Genomic DNA, 14,260 nt, shown 5'->3' on the forward strand with positions numbered 1-14,260 from the left:
CTGAACTGTTGAGTTTTCATCTTTTACGTGGAAGTGAAGAACCATATGCACTCACAGCTGCGTGGTGAGGATAGTTTCTGCATTGGTGGAAGCCATGACCATAGCGCCTGGCTCACAGTAGGTGTTCAGTCACTGCTCCCTCCCCACCCGTGTGCCCTCACCACTTGGTGCTGTATTGGTTTACTCCTGAGTGTTAGTCTATGCTGCACCTGTGGCTCACATTCCACCCTCACTACTGGCTACATGTGGGGCTTTGCATGCCTGGCTGGAAGTTTCCCCAAAGCAGGGACCATGTGACCTCCGTGAAAAATGCTTTGAAGCGGCTTCTGCCGTTGACCAGGAGACAGGAGATCTGGATTCTAGTTTTGTGTCACTTTCTTCCCCTGAGCCTCAATTTTCCCATTTGTAAAGTGAAAGATTTCACTAGATGATCTCTGAGGCCCTTTTGAATGATGATATTCTATGGTTTCTAGATCTCTCTCACAGACCGGAAGCTCCCTGAAGATAGAGGAATGGTGGCTCCTTCTCCCCTGGATGTTCCTACCCCCTGTCCAGGGCCTGGGAAAGACCCTGCATGTTCACAAATGTTTAGGTGACCAGCACCTTGTGCCAAGCAAGGCGTTACCACCTCCGGAGAGACATAAAGGAGAGAAAACAGTCCTGGCCGCCAGGAGTCCCACCTGGCAGACTCTCTGCGGAAACAGCACCAGCAGACATAAAAACACTGAGGAGCCCTGGTTCAGGCCCTGGGTTTCTCTCCCCTGAGGAATATAAACAGCCTTCTGACAGATTGCTGTGCTTCCAGCGTCTCCCCTTGTTAACTCAGCCCGCATGTGGCAGGAGACAGACAAAAGCCAAATCCAATCAGATTGCTCACCTGCTTTGACTCCTCCAGTGCTCCCTCTCTCTTTCTAGTGAAAAGCTGAACTCATTAGCATGGTGCCAAACCCTTGGCTGTATGCTCCCCACCTGCCTGGATGGCTCTGATTGTCATCACTCCTCATTGGCAGCCTGGATGCTGGTCACTTGGAACCATCTGCTTCCATCCCCATCCCTAGCCCCTAGCCCAACATGCTCAAAAGCCTCTTCAACTACTGTGACTTGCTTGACTAGCTTAGGTACAATCTGATCATGTTTCTTTTACTTTACTATCTCATCTCAATATTTCAGTCTGGGGCACTTTATGCAGGAATTCCGGTGTCCTCCTCTTAGAGCCTCTCATCCTCCACTACTCTACTGCACACAATTGCCTAACAACCTGAGGGCTTACTCAGTCCAAAGAGATTAGTTTGTGAGAAAAGGCAAAGTACAGGGAAGACTGGAGCCATGCAAGAGAAACTAGGACAGGTTTCCTGGAGAAAGAGAATTCTCATCAGGATTTAGAAAGATCTGAGAACGTGGGCAGGTAAATCGTGTTGGCAGTAGGGGTGGAAGGACTCCTGAAGGACAAGAGCAATAGCTAAGAGGTAAAAAAAAAAGCAGCATCCCTGGCTCAGAATGCAGTGACTTCAAGTTGATAAATTCTAGTCTGGTAAGGCTTTCAGGAAATGGGTGCACTCATTCAATGCTGATGTTGTTCCAAATTGGTACAGTCCTTGAGAGCCATAAATATGTTCATGTCTGTGACAAGTAATCCTGCTCATGAAAATTTATGATTAAGGAAATAATTCCACAGAACACCAAAAGCTCTTTGAACAATAATGTTCATAGAGGCATTCTTTACAGTTGAGAGCATTTGGAAGCAATCAAAAGTTCTACAATAGGAGCTGGATAAATAAAATATGAAACATCCATATAATGAAGTGTTAGAAAGACATTTAAAATGATACTTAAAATGTGTATTATTCAAAAACAATTCAGCAAATATTGATGATGCGTGCTGTATTAGTTTGCTATGGCTGCCATAACAAAGTACCACAGACTGGGTGGCCTAAACAACAGACATTTATTTTTCCATGGTTCTGGAGGCTGGAAGTTTGAGAGCAAGGTGCCAGCAGGGTTGGTTTCTTCTGAGAACTCTCTCCTTGGCTTGTAGATGGCTGTCTTCTCCCTATGTCCTCACATGGTCTTTCCTCTGTGTGTCTGTGTCCTAATTTCCTCTTCTTATAAGGACACCAGTCATTGGGATTAGGGCCCATCTAATGAATTCATTTTACCTTAATTACCTCTTTAAAGATCCTATCTCCAACTACAGTCACTTTCTGAGGTATGGTGGGTTGGGACTTTAACATACTAATTTTGGGGGGACATGATTCAGCCCATGACAGGCTTATTTGGTGTCTGGGACTGTGCTGTCGGTTTGAGGGACTGATATGAAAAAGTCCCAGCCACTGCTTGACAAACATTTCTGGACAAGGAACAGGCTGGCTTTGAGGGAAGAATGGAGCCCTGACAGGGCCAGGGGTGGGCGGGCAGTCTTTGCAGGGCACAGTTAGGGCAGAGACTCAGAAGCAGAGCACAGAACACATTTGCCTCTGTGAGGTGGGACTTGGGCATTGTACACACAGGACTCCAGGGCTATAATCACAAAGGGATTTGATTTTGTCTCCCACTTCCCTTTAAAATGTATTCAGCTGGGAAATTTCCTCCTCTGCTTCTGCACAAAAACTCACACGGTCTCAGGACTTTTTTTTTTTTTTTTTTTTGAGGAGATCAGCCCTGTGCTAACATCTGCCAATCCTCCTCTGTTTGCTGAGGAAGACTGGCTCTGGGCTAACATCCGTGCCCATCTTCCTCCACTTTATATGGGATGCCGCCACAGGATGGCTTTCCAAGCGGTGCATCGGTGCGCACCCGGGATCCGAACCCGGGCCCCCAGCAGTGGAGCACACGCACTTAACCGCTTGTGCCACTGGGCTGGCCCCTCAGGACTTTCTGATCACTCTCAGACAATAAGTCTTTTGGGTCTTGTTAAATTGTCAAACTCTGTCTCAATTTAGAAATTAATATAATAATCAAAGCTTCCAACTTAAGTTACAGCCCCGTGTCTGGCCGGGCCTGCTACAGGTGGGCTATATGGGGCAGGGGCCTGGGTGATGTTTACCTTTTCTCTCTACTCATCCTCCCTCTCTCTGCCTCTGTTTCTGGCCCCTCCTGGATTGAGGTTGAGGGAGAGAGAAAAAAGATAGACTGTTCCTGTGCACACATCATCTCCACGGCCAGAGCAGGATTCCCAGGCTCTTGGCGGAGGAGTGGTAACATGTACATGGCTGTGGAGGGTAGAATGGCCGATGTGGGAGATCAAAATTGGCCACCCTGAAATATATCTCTTTATCTTGATTATTTTCTCTGATAGACATTTGACCTCCCCCAAACTGCCTAAAGAATTTAACATAAAAGACCTGTTTCAGGAAGGACCCACTATCATATGATGGCTGTAATAAAATTCAAAATAGATGTTACAATAAGAAAGGCACCATAAGCCCATCTTATCAAAAATTGTGTCCCTCCCAGGCCACATTCTCTAGGTGGCCCTGCAAAGAGTTGTCAGACAAACATTTACATTTATAAGGGAAATCTCCATTTGTAAAGGTATCTCCCTCTCTGCATTAGGAAGAGGGGGGGATTGCCTTATCTCTAGAAACTCTTTTCCGTATGGAAGGAGAGGACTTAAATCTCCATATCCTTGATTACTGTAATTTCTGTCTCTCTCCCCACCCCCAACATCCTCCTTTGTCTTTAGCTGAAGATGGTATTTAAGATGAGAATTGCCACCATTGTGTTGAGAAACTCAGTTTCCCTGGTTTCTCCCATGTATACATGTTATTAAACTTGGTATTATTTTCTCCTGCTAACCTGTCTTTTAATTATTTGGCCAGACATAAGAACCTTAAGGGAAAGGGTGGAAGGGGATTCTTCCTCTTCCCAGCCACCTACAAGAGGGTTTTTTGCTAGGTGTGGTCAGCCAAGAGCAGGGAGAGTCATCACCCAAGACCTCCTGTTTCCAAAAGAAGTGACACAGCCTGGACCATGGTTTCTTAAGTAACCATCTTAACTTCAATCTGCTCCAACCATTAATTATCTTGTGACTGCTGCTAGCTCTTATGAGAACTCTCAGGGCAAGAAGCAAAGTCAACTCAAACAGAAACTGCAATGGAAATTGAGGGAACTTCTGAGACCTTTATATTCTCTGTGGAGGTGGTAGGAGAGGTCAGAGGTGGTGACCCTCATGAAGAGAAATAACATCCGGCTTTGTCTGAGGTCTCCCAGCAGCTAGGCGCTGAGTCCTACGTCTGCAGCCCTGACCCCAGAGATGTTGCATTACTTGCTCAAATGAGGCAGCATGATGTTAAGAATGTAGGCTTATGCTGTGGTGGCATCCCATATAAAGTGGAGGAAGATGGGCACAGATGTTAGCCCAGGGCCAGTCTTCCTCAGCAAAAAAAGAGGAGGATTGGCATTGGATGTTAGCTCAGGGCTGATCGTCCTCACAAAAAAAAAAAAAAAGAATGTAGGCTTTGGGGCTACACACCTAAATTCTGATCCCATCTCTATGTTAATTAGCTCTGCAGCCTTGAACAAGTCACTTAGCCTCTGAGTTTTATTTTACCTAGCAGATAACAATTCTCACTCACAGAGCTGTCATGAAGATTACAACATATAAAATATACAAAAGTATCTACCCAGTACCTGGTACATGAAGGCTTCTAAATTAATGTTATTTTCTTCCTCTTCCCTGATTAATGCTGAAATGCAGCCTTCTTCTGGGTCTGAATGCAAGACCACAATGATCTGAGATGTGGCTGGGCTGATTCTCCAGGATGTTGGATCACGTTGTGAGTTTCCAGGACCTGAGTGTAACGCACGTAACACAAAGTTAGGGGGCCCAGAGAATCTGTTTACTTCCAGAACCTCCAGCTACTCCTGGTGCCCTGGGCCCCACACAGCCCTGGGTCACAGAAAGCTCACCCTCTAGGCAAATGGAGTCCCAGTAGCCGTTGGCCATGACCTTGGATTTGTGGTCCTAATGACCTCACCAGGAAAGGTCCATTGCCTGTCTTCCTCCTTTGGCCACCAGTCAAGTGGCTGGTTTCCCTTTGGGATTGTGGCTGTTCCTCATGTGGGCCCAGTTAGGTAAGGACACATTCTCCACTCTTCCTGTTTCCATGAGAAAGGACTGCTCTAGGGGTAACACTTCTGCTTTCTTGCCCCAGCCCTCTCTCAGTCCACCTGAGGAACAAGGCAGTGACTTAACCCATTAGTGATTTTGTAGAAGGAGCTGAGTATAAGTGGTGAGCCCCTTCTGGATTCTCTCTTCCTATCTGCACTCTGAACTGCTCTGTCTACTCTGTGGGGGCGTAGCAGAGCATGTTCTGGCTCTTCAGAACAGCCTTGCTGCTTGGGGGTGGAAGTGGGTCAGAGTGTAATTTTCATGGGCCGGCCTCGTGGCCTAGTGGTTAAGTTTGGTGCACTCCAGTGGCCCAGGTTCAGATCCCAGGTGCAGACCTACACTACTCATCAGCAGCAATGCTGTGGTGGTGTCCCACATATAAAATAGAGGAAGATGGGCACAGATGTTAGTTCGGAGGAATCCTCCCCAAGCAAAAAGAGGAAGATTGGCACAGATATTAGCTCAGGGCCAATCTTCCTCACCAAAAACACCAAAAAGTGTAATTTTCAAAAAAGTTAAAAATGTTACTTCCATACAAATATGGAATGAATATGTGTCAAAGATCTGTTTAATTCATTAATGAGGAAATGTTAAAGCTGGTTCTTAAGAGCATTTGAAGAAGAGATTTATATAGTTAGCCAGGAAAGGAATGCTGAAATAAGCTTATTAAATTAGATACAAAACTAGCTAATATCTTACAATGCAATAAAACGACAGCCTTTGCAGTTATCTTTTTATCAAACAGAAATTATTTGCACCTCTATCAGACAAAAATCTGCAAATTAACATGGAATGTTAATGAATGTTAATGAATCTGGACCCTAATACCTAGTCAAGAGAAGTCAAGCAAAACACATTTCTCCTGGAGAATTAAACAAATCTTGGTGAGGCTGTTAGACAACCATCCAGCATAACACAGAGAGAACAAGCAACCATCTTTTTGCATTATTTCCAAGTTTTTGATAATTCTGGGTAATTCTTAACAAGGGATGAATTCAGTACTTGAGGGGGGGACATTAGCAAGGATATTTGAATATTTTGTTAAAATAGTCTTTTTGTTATCTTCGTCTTTGCAATTGCTGGGTCTCTCTCTCCTATGTTTGTTTGTTTTTTTTTCACTTCGGTGGAGAAAAGGGAGGTGTTATTTCTTGAGCCTCCGACCCAGTGGGCCTCCTCCCCCTCTGATGGAGCCTGTCTGCCCTGCGAGCTGCTCCAGGCTAACTCTGGTCAGGTGATGGCCCAGATCTCCATGCTCCCTGCCCCTGCCAGGCGAGAAGCCACCATCAATTCAACTCTCAGACTACGAAAACACAGGAGGAAACAGATTTATTCATTTTCTGCTATAAATTTGCCGAAACGTCAGTTTAATAAACAAAATAAATATCTCTTTTCATCGTTTTCTCCCACTATGAATATGTATGAGCTCTTAGAACTTTGAGAGGAGGCAGGCTCCCTCCCCCTGCTGCCCCGGATTTAGAGTGCCCTCAGCAGAGAATGGCAGAGGGCCCTGTTCTTCAATCCCCACCCTTCCACCCCCACACTGGGCCTCTGAAGACGTTGAGGAGGAAAGGAAACTAGGTGAATAGTCATGTTACACAGTCAATCAATAAACACTCAGTGAGCGCCTACTATTTGACAATCACAGAGATAGGACCAAGACCTAGAGTCTCGGTCCTTCACAAGTTCATGTCTCCTAGGAGAGAGACCTATAGACGAGCACATCACAGATGTGATAAACACAGTAACAGAAGTGTGGTTTAGGGGTTTGTTTATAAGGCAGCTTGAGGTAGAGAAAAAACATAGACTGTACAAGCAGGCACACTTAGGTTCAAATTTCAGCCCCATCACTTAGTTGAATGTTTTGGACAACTTATTTATAAAGTGGGGTCAGTGCCTCCCTTACTGTTTTTGTGAGTATTGGAAATCCTGTATTTACAGCACTAAATACAGTAAGCAGCACCTCATTGGCACTCAATAAATCACAGCTATTAATGAGAGGCATTGATCTTTGTTTTTTACTTAGTTACAATAAATAGCTCACAACGGAACTGCCCTTTGTGATGTGTAAGGCACTTTCAAATCCATTATCTCAACACTGGGAAGGAGGTATTTTTGGCCCCATTTCACCGATGAGAAACCTGTGGCTTAAAAATTTTCTGTGCCTTGATCCAGGCCGCATAGCTAGTGTGACAGTGTTGAGAGAGAAGCACTTCAGTTAGGGCAGAGAGATAATGAACTGGGTGTCACCAGAGGGGCAGGAACTGTTCTTCCATAGCTGCCTTTTCGGGCCCACGTGCTGAGGAGAGGGACCACCAGAAGGGGAAGGAATTGGCGCGGCCTCTGCTAACATAGGGATGGTCCGAAGGTGGTGGAAATCACATAGCCACTTGGGGTAATACAATCAGAGGATGGAAGCAAGTGGGGGCCCTATCTTTTCTTAATATCTCTGAAGAGAGCTTTATACAGGACAGGCCAAGACTATGTAAATGCCCACAGACTGTGGAAACTTTGTCACTTCCCCTTGCTTGATAATTTTATCTCCCATCCATTCCCCTGAGCAATGAGCCCTAAAATCCTAAAGAGGAAAATCACTTATCTGCATATTTGGCAGGTACCAAGGAAACAGGAACTGGGGAGACAGCATCCTACTGCAAAGAAAAAGGAAAACCCCTAGGGAGGTGTGGCGGTGGCAGCTTTTCAGGGGAAAAGGAGGCAGACCGAGTCTCCGGCACATTCCAGAGGCTGGAAAGGAGAGGTGAGAAGATGACAGGAACCAGTGGGGCCAAAAGGAGTCCTGAGGCTTCACAGGGGAACAGCCGCCTGGACATCCCCACCCGCAGCCAGACTGAGAAGCTAGGTGTTTAGAATCCAGACTCTGTCACCACACCATATACTCCTACACAAATGCTGCACCTCCACAATCCCTCTGGAACTTTCAGAGAAGTTCTGAGAAGGGTGGAATAGCTGGACATTGGCTGGATCTGCTGCTGGGCTGAGAGAGGAGGAGAGCTGGAGAAGATGGCCAAGAGGTTGTCCAGATCAAAGACCTGGCTGTTCTGTGGCACGTACAGAAGCCCTCGCAGGCAGCAAGACTGTGGAAAGAGCAGTGGTGTGGGGAGTGACTTGGGTTCTGGTCCAGCACTGCCACTAACTAATCTATGCTGCTCATTTACACAACTTCCCAGGCCTCTGTGTCTTCATCGGAAAAATGGGGACAAGTGATTCCAGCCCTAACCATTTCTTAGTATTCTGAACAAGAACCAACTGAGGTAATGGATATAAAGCACTGAAAATTGTAACAAGTTCTGGAGGGCTGGGAAAGAATGTTGTGTATTGTTGATTTCAATGAATGAATTGATTTTATCACTGTCTAACCCACTAGTGCAGCACAGGCCATTTACTGCTACTCGGGGCTCTCTGATTCTGGTGCCCCAGGTGTATGTGTGTCCCCATCTAGACTGTATGCTGGCGGAGAAGACGGAAAATCATACTTCTCCATTTTTCTCACACTCCTGTCCCACCACACATGCCCCACCCCCCAGCAGCTCAGCAAAGTGGATGTACCACCGCGTCTGCTGAGGGGCTGGCTGACTGAGAGCCTGGCAGCATGTGCAGGAGACATCCACTTTTTCTTTGAGCTCATGGTGGCTGCCTCCATGTCTGCTGGGTGCCTGAGGTGGGGTGGGGGGGCCAGTGAGCAGCCAGTCTCCCTGCCAGCCAATGTTAGGACAGAGGGGACCTGCTTCCTTTGCACCCACATGGGTTTAGGCTAGACTTCAGAGAGAATGCCTGAGGAAGGAAAAGGGGAGACTGTGTGTAGTTTTGAGGATTCTCTTCTAAGATTTTTTGGTCTTTTTTTTTCTGAGGTATTTTAGAGTAGGTTACTGTCAATGCAAAATAACCAATAACCATTCTATAGATAAGAGAAATAAGGTGAGTTTACTTGAGCCAGAGTGAGGATCATAACCCAGGAAGGCCTTAGAAAGTGTTCCAGTGAAGCACGGTTTTCAGTACAGTCTTATATCTTTTTAGAACAAAGAACACACATTAAACACGCCCAGGATACATTTTCACCAAAATTTCAAAGAGGTATTTAGTTGCAAATTAGCAGGTCAAGGTGACCATCAAGAAAGGGACTAATCCGGGCTGGGTGTTACCAATAGGCTGGAGGAGGGGAAGTATGCATTCTTATCTTAAGAGAGTGCATTCTTTACTTTAATGGTTAAACAGATGTACAATGTATGTTTGATAGGCCATAAATCAGGCTTTTTAGTTCAAGCCAAATCAGTATTGAAACCAGAATCGTTACCCCATATACCTCAATATGTGAAAATCTCTTGTCATTACAGATATGATGATCTTTCATCCCTAGATGCTTCAGTTTGCATCGCTAAAAAATGAGGGCATTTTTGATGATGATGGGGTGTGTGTGCCTGTCTGTGTGTGTGTGAGTGCAGGCGGCTCTTCTGGGGAGGGCTTGGATATCGCTCTGTTCAGAGGCTGGAGAACAGACCATATGTGTTCTCCTCACCTCCCTCCTGGCTTTTGGAGGCCGCCATTGCCTGCCATGCCCTCGGGGGAGGGGAGGCCCTGGAGCTGGAGGGGGAGAGAGGGGAAAGCTGACTGAAGGGGAAGTCCCCTGTCCGTCTGTCCTCTATCACAGCCTCTCCCCGAGGCACTTAGCATCCACTGCCAGAAACTCCGTAATAATCTCTCACGGAGAAACCTGAACAAAGTTGAGTGCTGAGTGTGGTATCCAAATTGCAAATCAATGAAGTCTGAATTAAATATTGATTTTCCCCCTTTTCTTTCAGGGAAGCTTCTTTAGGGTAATCGGCTTGCTGGTTTTGTTTTTCACATTTTTATTTTTCATCCTGGTCTTTAAACACTCTAGTGCTGAAAGACTAATAATCCTTCAAGGCAGACCCGACTCCTCGCCACTTCCATCCCACCCTCCTCCCTCCCCCTCTGGTAACGTCCTCTCCAAAGATGGGATGTTGGGAAGTGGGAGACGGGAGATGGGAGACGTGGCTTCTCAAGGACAACTGTGTGCCCACAGCCCACAAGGCTGTAGCTGGGCAGAGGGCAGCTGCCCGGCCCCCAGGGCCCCCTGGCACGGATGTCTATCCCAGAAGGAAGGACGAGACGCCATCCCAGGCCAAATAAGAGACGCAGGGGCTGGACCTCACTGAGACCCACCTTGACTACTCTCTTGACAGCCTCCTTCAGGAAGTCTTCCTTGATTTGCCCCTCCTACAAGTGACGGCTCCCATCCTCAGGGATGGGACTGCCAGGGCTGGTGAAGAGATTTAGGAGGTTCTGAGCCCCGAAAAGATGATGGTGCTTTCTCAACGGCCCCCGCATCCCCATGTAACAGAAAATGAAACACAAGACAAGTGATGAGTAAGGAACTCCAAAAGGGTTCTGATTTCCCATAACGATGACTAGAATACCACGCAGGAAGTCCCTTGAACAGTTTTTGGCATGCCTGCTCTGCTGGGGCCCTGTAAGTGTGGAGCACTGGGTGTGGCAGGAGGGTAGGCCCATTTCTGAGAGGAGGCTGGAATCCTCGCACCCTTTGCTGGTGGCCTGCGGTCCTGGGGGATTCCCCGGCCTCCCTGGAGAACGTGTCAGGCCCAGGCTCTAGGGAACATGGAGAGCTGCCCCCATCCAGACTGCGATCCCTGCCTCCCCCGCTCCGTGTGCCAGCAGCTTCCCGGGCCTCCAGCACTTCCAGTCAGCCACTGGTTCTGGCCGCAGAAAAGAAAACAGCCAGGTCTCTGTTCCCAGAGGACCAGTCTGGAGGGGAGGCTGTTCTGGGATGAGCTTGTTAGCAGAGAAATTGAATTACTGCCCTCCCACCAGGCTGAAAGTTCTGTGTTTTCATAGTGCCTCCCTCCAGAGCACCCCAAAGTTCCTTATGCGGAGGTCCGTGAGCTCAAGGTGAAGGGGTGGAGAATGGAAAAGTCGTGGCTGGCCCTGAAGATTTCAGAGTCATCCCAGGAGGAAAACCCAGTCCTGTGTGCCTCCTCTCTCCCCGCTTCGTTCACCTTTGCTGGAAATCCCTCAGCCTCAGAAATGGGCCGATCCGGGTGTGAATGGCGGAGAATGCATTCATTAACCAAACACTTACTGAGACCTACTGTGTGCCAGGCATGCTAACTAAGGGAAAGGAACATGGAGACTTGAAAAACACAGCCTGTGATCTTAAAGCCACCTGTCTCTCCCTCAGACACACTAGCGATTACAATAGAGTGCAGCAAGAGTCGTGATGGTGAGGTGTACCCACTGAAGCACAGAGAGGGACACCTAAACCTGGTGGGAGCGTGGGGGTGCTGGGAGTCAGGACTGATCCGAGCTGATCCTTACGAGTGGGTTAGACAAACCAAAAAAAGTTGGGGGATGTGGAAGGGTGTTCCAAGAGGAGGAAACAGCATGGAGGGAAGGAGGGGAGACTTTCAGGGAGCTATGTATTGTCTGGAAGGGGGTGCCTGGTGCTGTGAGAGGTGATGGGGACACGCAGGTGGGCCTGGGGGTCAGACCTCGAAAGCAGGCTGCCCGAGTGTGCACCAAGGCTCTCCTGCCTTGGGACCATGGCAGCAACCTCACGGGGACCTGGGAGGTAATGAACGCGTGAGGTGACCTAACCGATGTGCTCACACCGTTTACCTTTCAGTTGATGTCGTCACTGATGAATTGTATGACTTGCAAAAGTTATTTAGTAGTTGGCTCTCATCCTCAGTTTTCTCACCTGTAAAATGGAATTTTAAAAAGAGTCTATTCAGTTAAGAGCAGATCAAAGGACCGTCTCACTGCCCTTGAGTCCCCAGCCCCTCAGGGCATCCAGGACACAAAGGCTGTTCTCCTTCCTTCCCTTCTTTTCCCTCTTCCAGCCCCCTGGGGCCAGATACTTGCACCTGCTGGATGCTGTTTCCTTTCAGTTCGGGGTACAGTTTGCTCTACACTCACCCTCCAAAAATAGACCTGACCCTCTCCCACTAAGTTCAGCCTCTCCCACTAAGCTCCCATTGCCACACGGGAGTATCTTTAGTCTAACAACGATGGATAGACTTTTGCCTAACAAATCAGCAATACGTTAAAAAAACCCAACTGTGGTAGGCATTCAGAGAAATGGGCACATTTAACATTGGATAGCTAACTGAATATGGATCGAAAACCTAAAAATGTCTAAGTTATTTTTTTCCAAGTAATTCATGATTCTAACAATCAAAACCAAGGTAATAATCCTAAATACACACAAAAAAAACTTGTTGCACAAACATATTTGTTGCTGCATTACTGATACTAAGGAAAGATGGAAAACCATCTGTATGATCAATCCTTAAAAGAATAGTTAACTAAATTACGATAGATCCATCTATCCAAATTTATGTAATTATGAGGATTCTAGAGCAGTCAAACTCGTGGAGACAGACAGTAGAATGGTGGGTGCCAGGGGCTGGGGGAAGCAGGGATGGGGAATTATTGCTTAAGGGATATGGAGTTCTAGTTTGGGAAGATGAAAAACATTCTGGAGATGGATGGTGGTGATGGTTGCACAACAGTGTGAATGTACTTAATGCCACTGAACTGTACACTTAAAAATGGTTAAAATGGTAAATTTTATGTTGTGCATATTTTTCACAATAAAAAAAATATACATTGAAGAAGAACTAAAAAGATGTTAAAAAATTCTGTTTTCTAAAACCCAAATAGAACTTATCTGGAGTCTGGAATATGAGATAGTGAATGAGACAAAGGAGAACATTCATTCCTTCATTTGTTCACTCGTATCATGAAACAAATATATATGTGGCAGCTCTGTGCCGGGTACAGGACACAGTGAGACAGGCACGGCAGATCTGGACCCTGACCCGTTTTCTCCCGACACTGAACTGAGCTGGCGGAGTTGCAGTTCCGGGGGACCCAGGTAAACTGTCTGAGACCATAAAACTGGAATGTCTCATGTGCCCTGATTCTGCAGGTTGGAGCTGGGTTTCTCTGCTGGAGAAGTGGCTGGGTCCCAGGTGGACGAGGTGGGCATGGCCGTTTCCAATGAGCCCCCTCTGTATGGTCTCATCCCCAGAAAACTCCTCTGGAAGATGGCGACTGCCAGCTCACTTAGCTTTAGGCTTTTGAGAGCAGGTGAGACACATGGAATGGCCAGGTATGTAAGTCACCAAAGAAAGACTCAGGGGGGCTTCTGGGTTGGTGTCATGGCCCCACATCCCTGAGGGGCCTAGGCAGTGCTCATGACCCAGCCAGAGTGGGGGAAGGGATGAGGGAGTGCTCTCTCGCAGGCCAGGGAGTTGTGCACATGCCAGTGCTTGCTGGAGAAACATTTCAGAACATCCCAGACTCTGGGATGCAGTGGGGATGGGGGTAGGGGAGGGGTGGGGAGTAGTGCTAAATGTCATAATTGGGAGGTGCTGGGAGGGAGAGTGGGAAGAGACAGGACCTCAGGCGGTTCAGTGCTCTAGGCAGCCAGTAGCTCGGTGTTCTCCAGCCAGGCACAGGGGCTGCAAAGCTGCACAGAGAAGGGGTCAAAGGCACAGACACTGAAGTTGGGCCACCTAAGTTCAAGTCCTGGATCTGCCATGTAAGGTTTAGTCACTTTGGGCAAATTATTTAACCAGCTCTGTGCCTCAGTTTTGTGGGAGATCAAGATTTGGCCACCCTGAAATATATCTCTTTACCTTGATTGTTTTCTCTGAAGGACATTTGACCTCCCCCACTAACTGCCTAAAGAATTTGACATGGTGGCTCCTTCCTGGAACAGATCTTCTATCATGATGGCTGTAAAGATAATGTAGGATAGAGGTTATAATAGGAAAGGCACCAAGCCTCTTTTATCAAAAACTCTGTCTCTCCCTGACCACATTATCTATAGATGACCCTGAAAAGAATTGTCCTCCTGCCCTCTGAAGTCCCAGACCACTACCCACCCCCAACATGCTCCTCGCCTTTAGCTGTAATACTTAAGCAAGCAGCTTAGACAGAGGGACGAGTTGCTCATTTCTGAGTTTCTCCCATGTATACATGTTATTAAACTTGGTATTATTTTCTCCTGCTAACCTGTCTTGTTAATTATTTGGCCAGCCATAAGAACCTTAAGGGAAAGGGCAGAGGGAGAGTTTCTCTCTTCCCCCG

At 47.1% G+C, this 14,260-nt stretch overlaps 1 long non-coding RNA gene across 1 annotated transcript; it reads right to left on the minus strand.

The window, feature by feature from the left end:
• Positions 1-1,906: 1,906 nt before the first annotated feature.
• LOC131404997 (uncharacterized) lies at positions 1,907-13,866 on the minus strand. The gene is made up of 4 exons (XR_009219887.1): positions 13,807-13,866; positions 11,780-11,861; positions 4,630-4,790; positions 1,907-2,102 (listed from the first exon to the last, which is right to left on the minus strand). It is a non-coding gene; the product is annotated as an uncharacterized LOC131404997 (long non-coding RNA).
• Between the last annotated feature and the right edge of the window lie 394 nt (positions 13,867-14,260).

Source organism: Diceros bicornis, chromosome 4, assembly GCF_020826845.1.
Source record: "Diceros bicornis minor isolate mBicDic1 chromosome 4, mDicBic1.mat.cur, whole genome shotgun sequence".
NCBI lineage: Eukaryota > Metazoa > Chordata > Mammalia > Perissodactyla > Rhinocerotidae > Diceros > Diceros bicornis.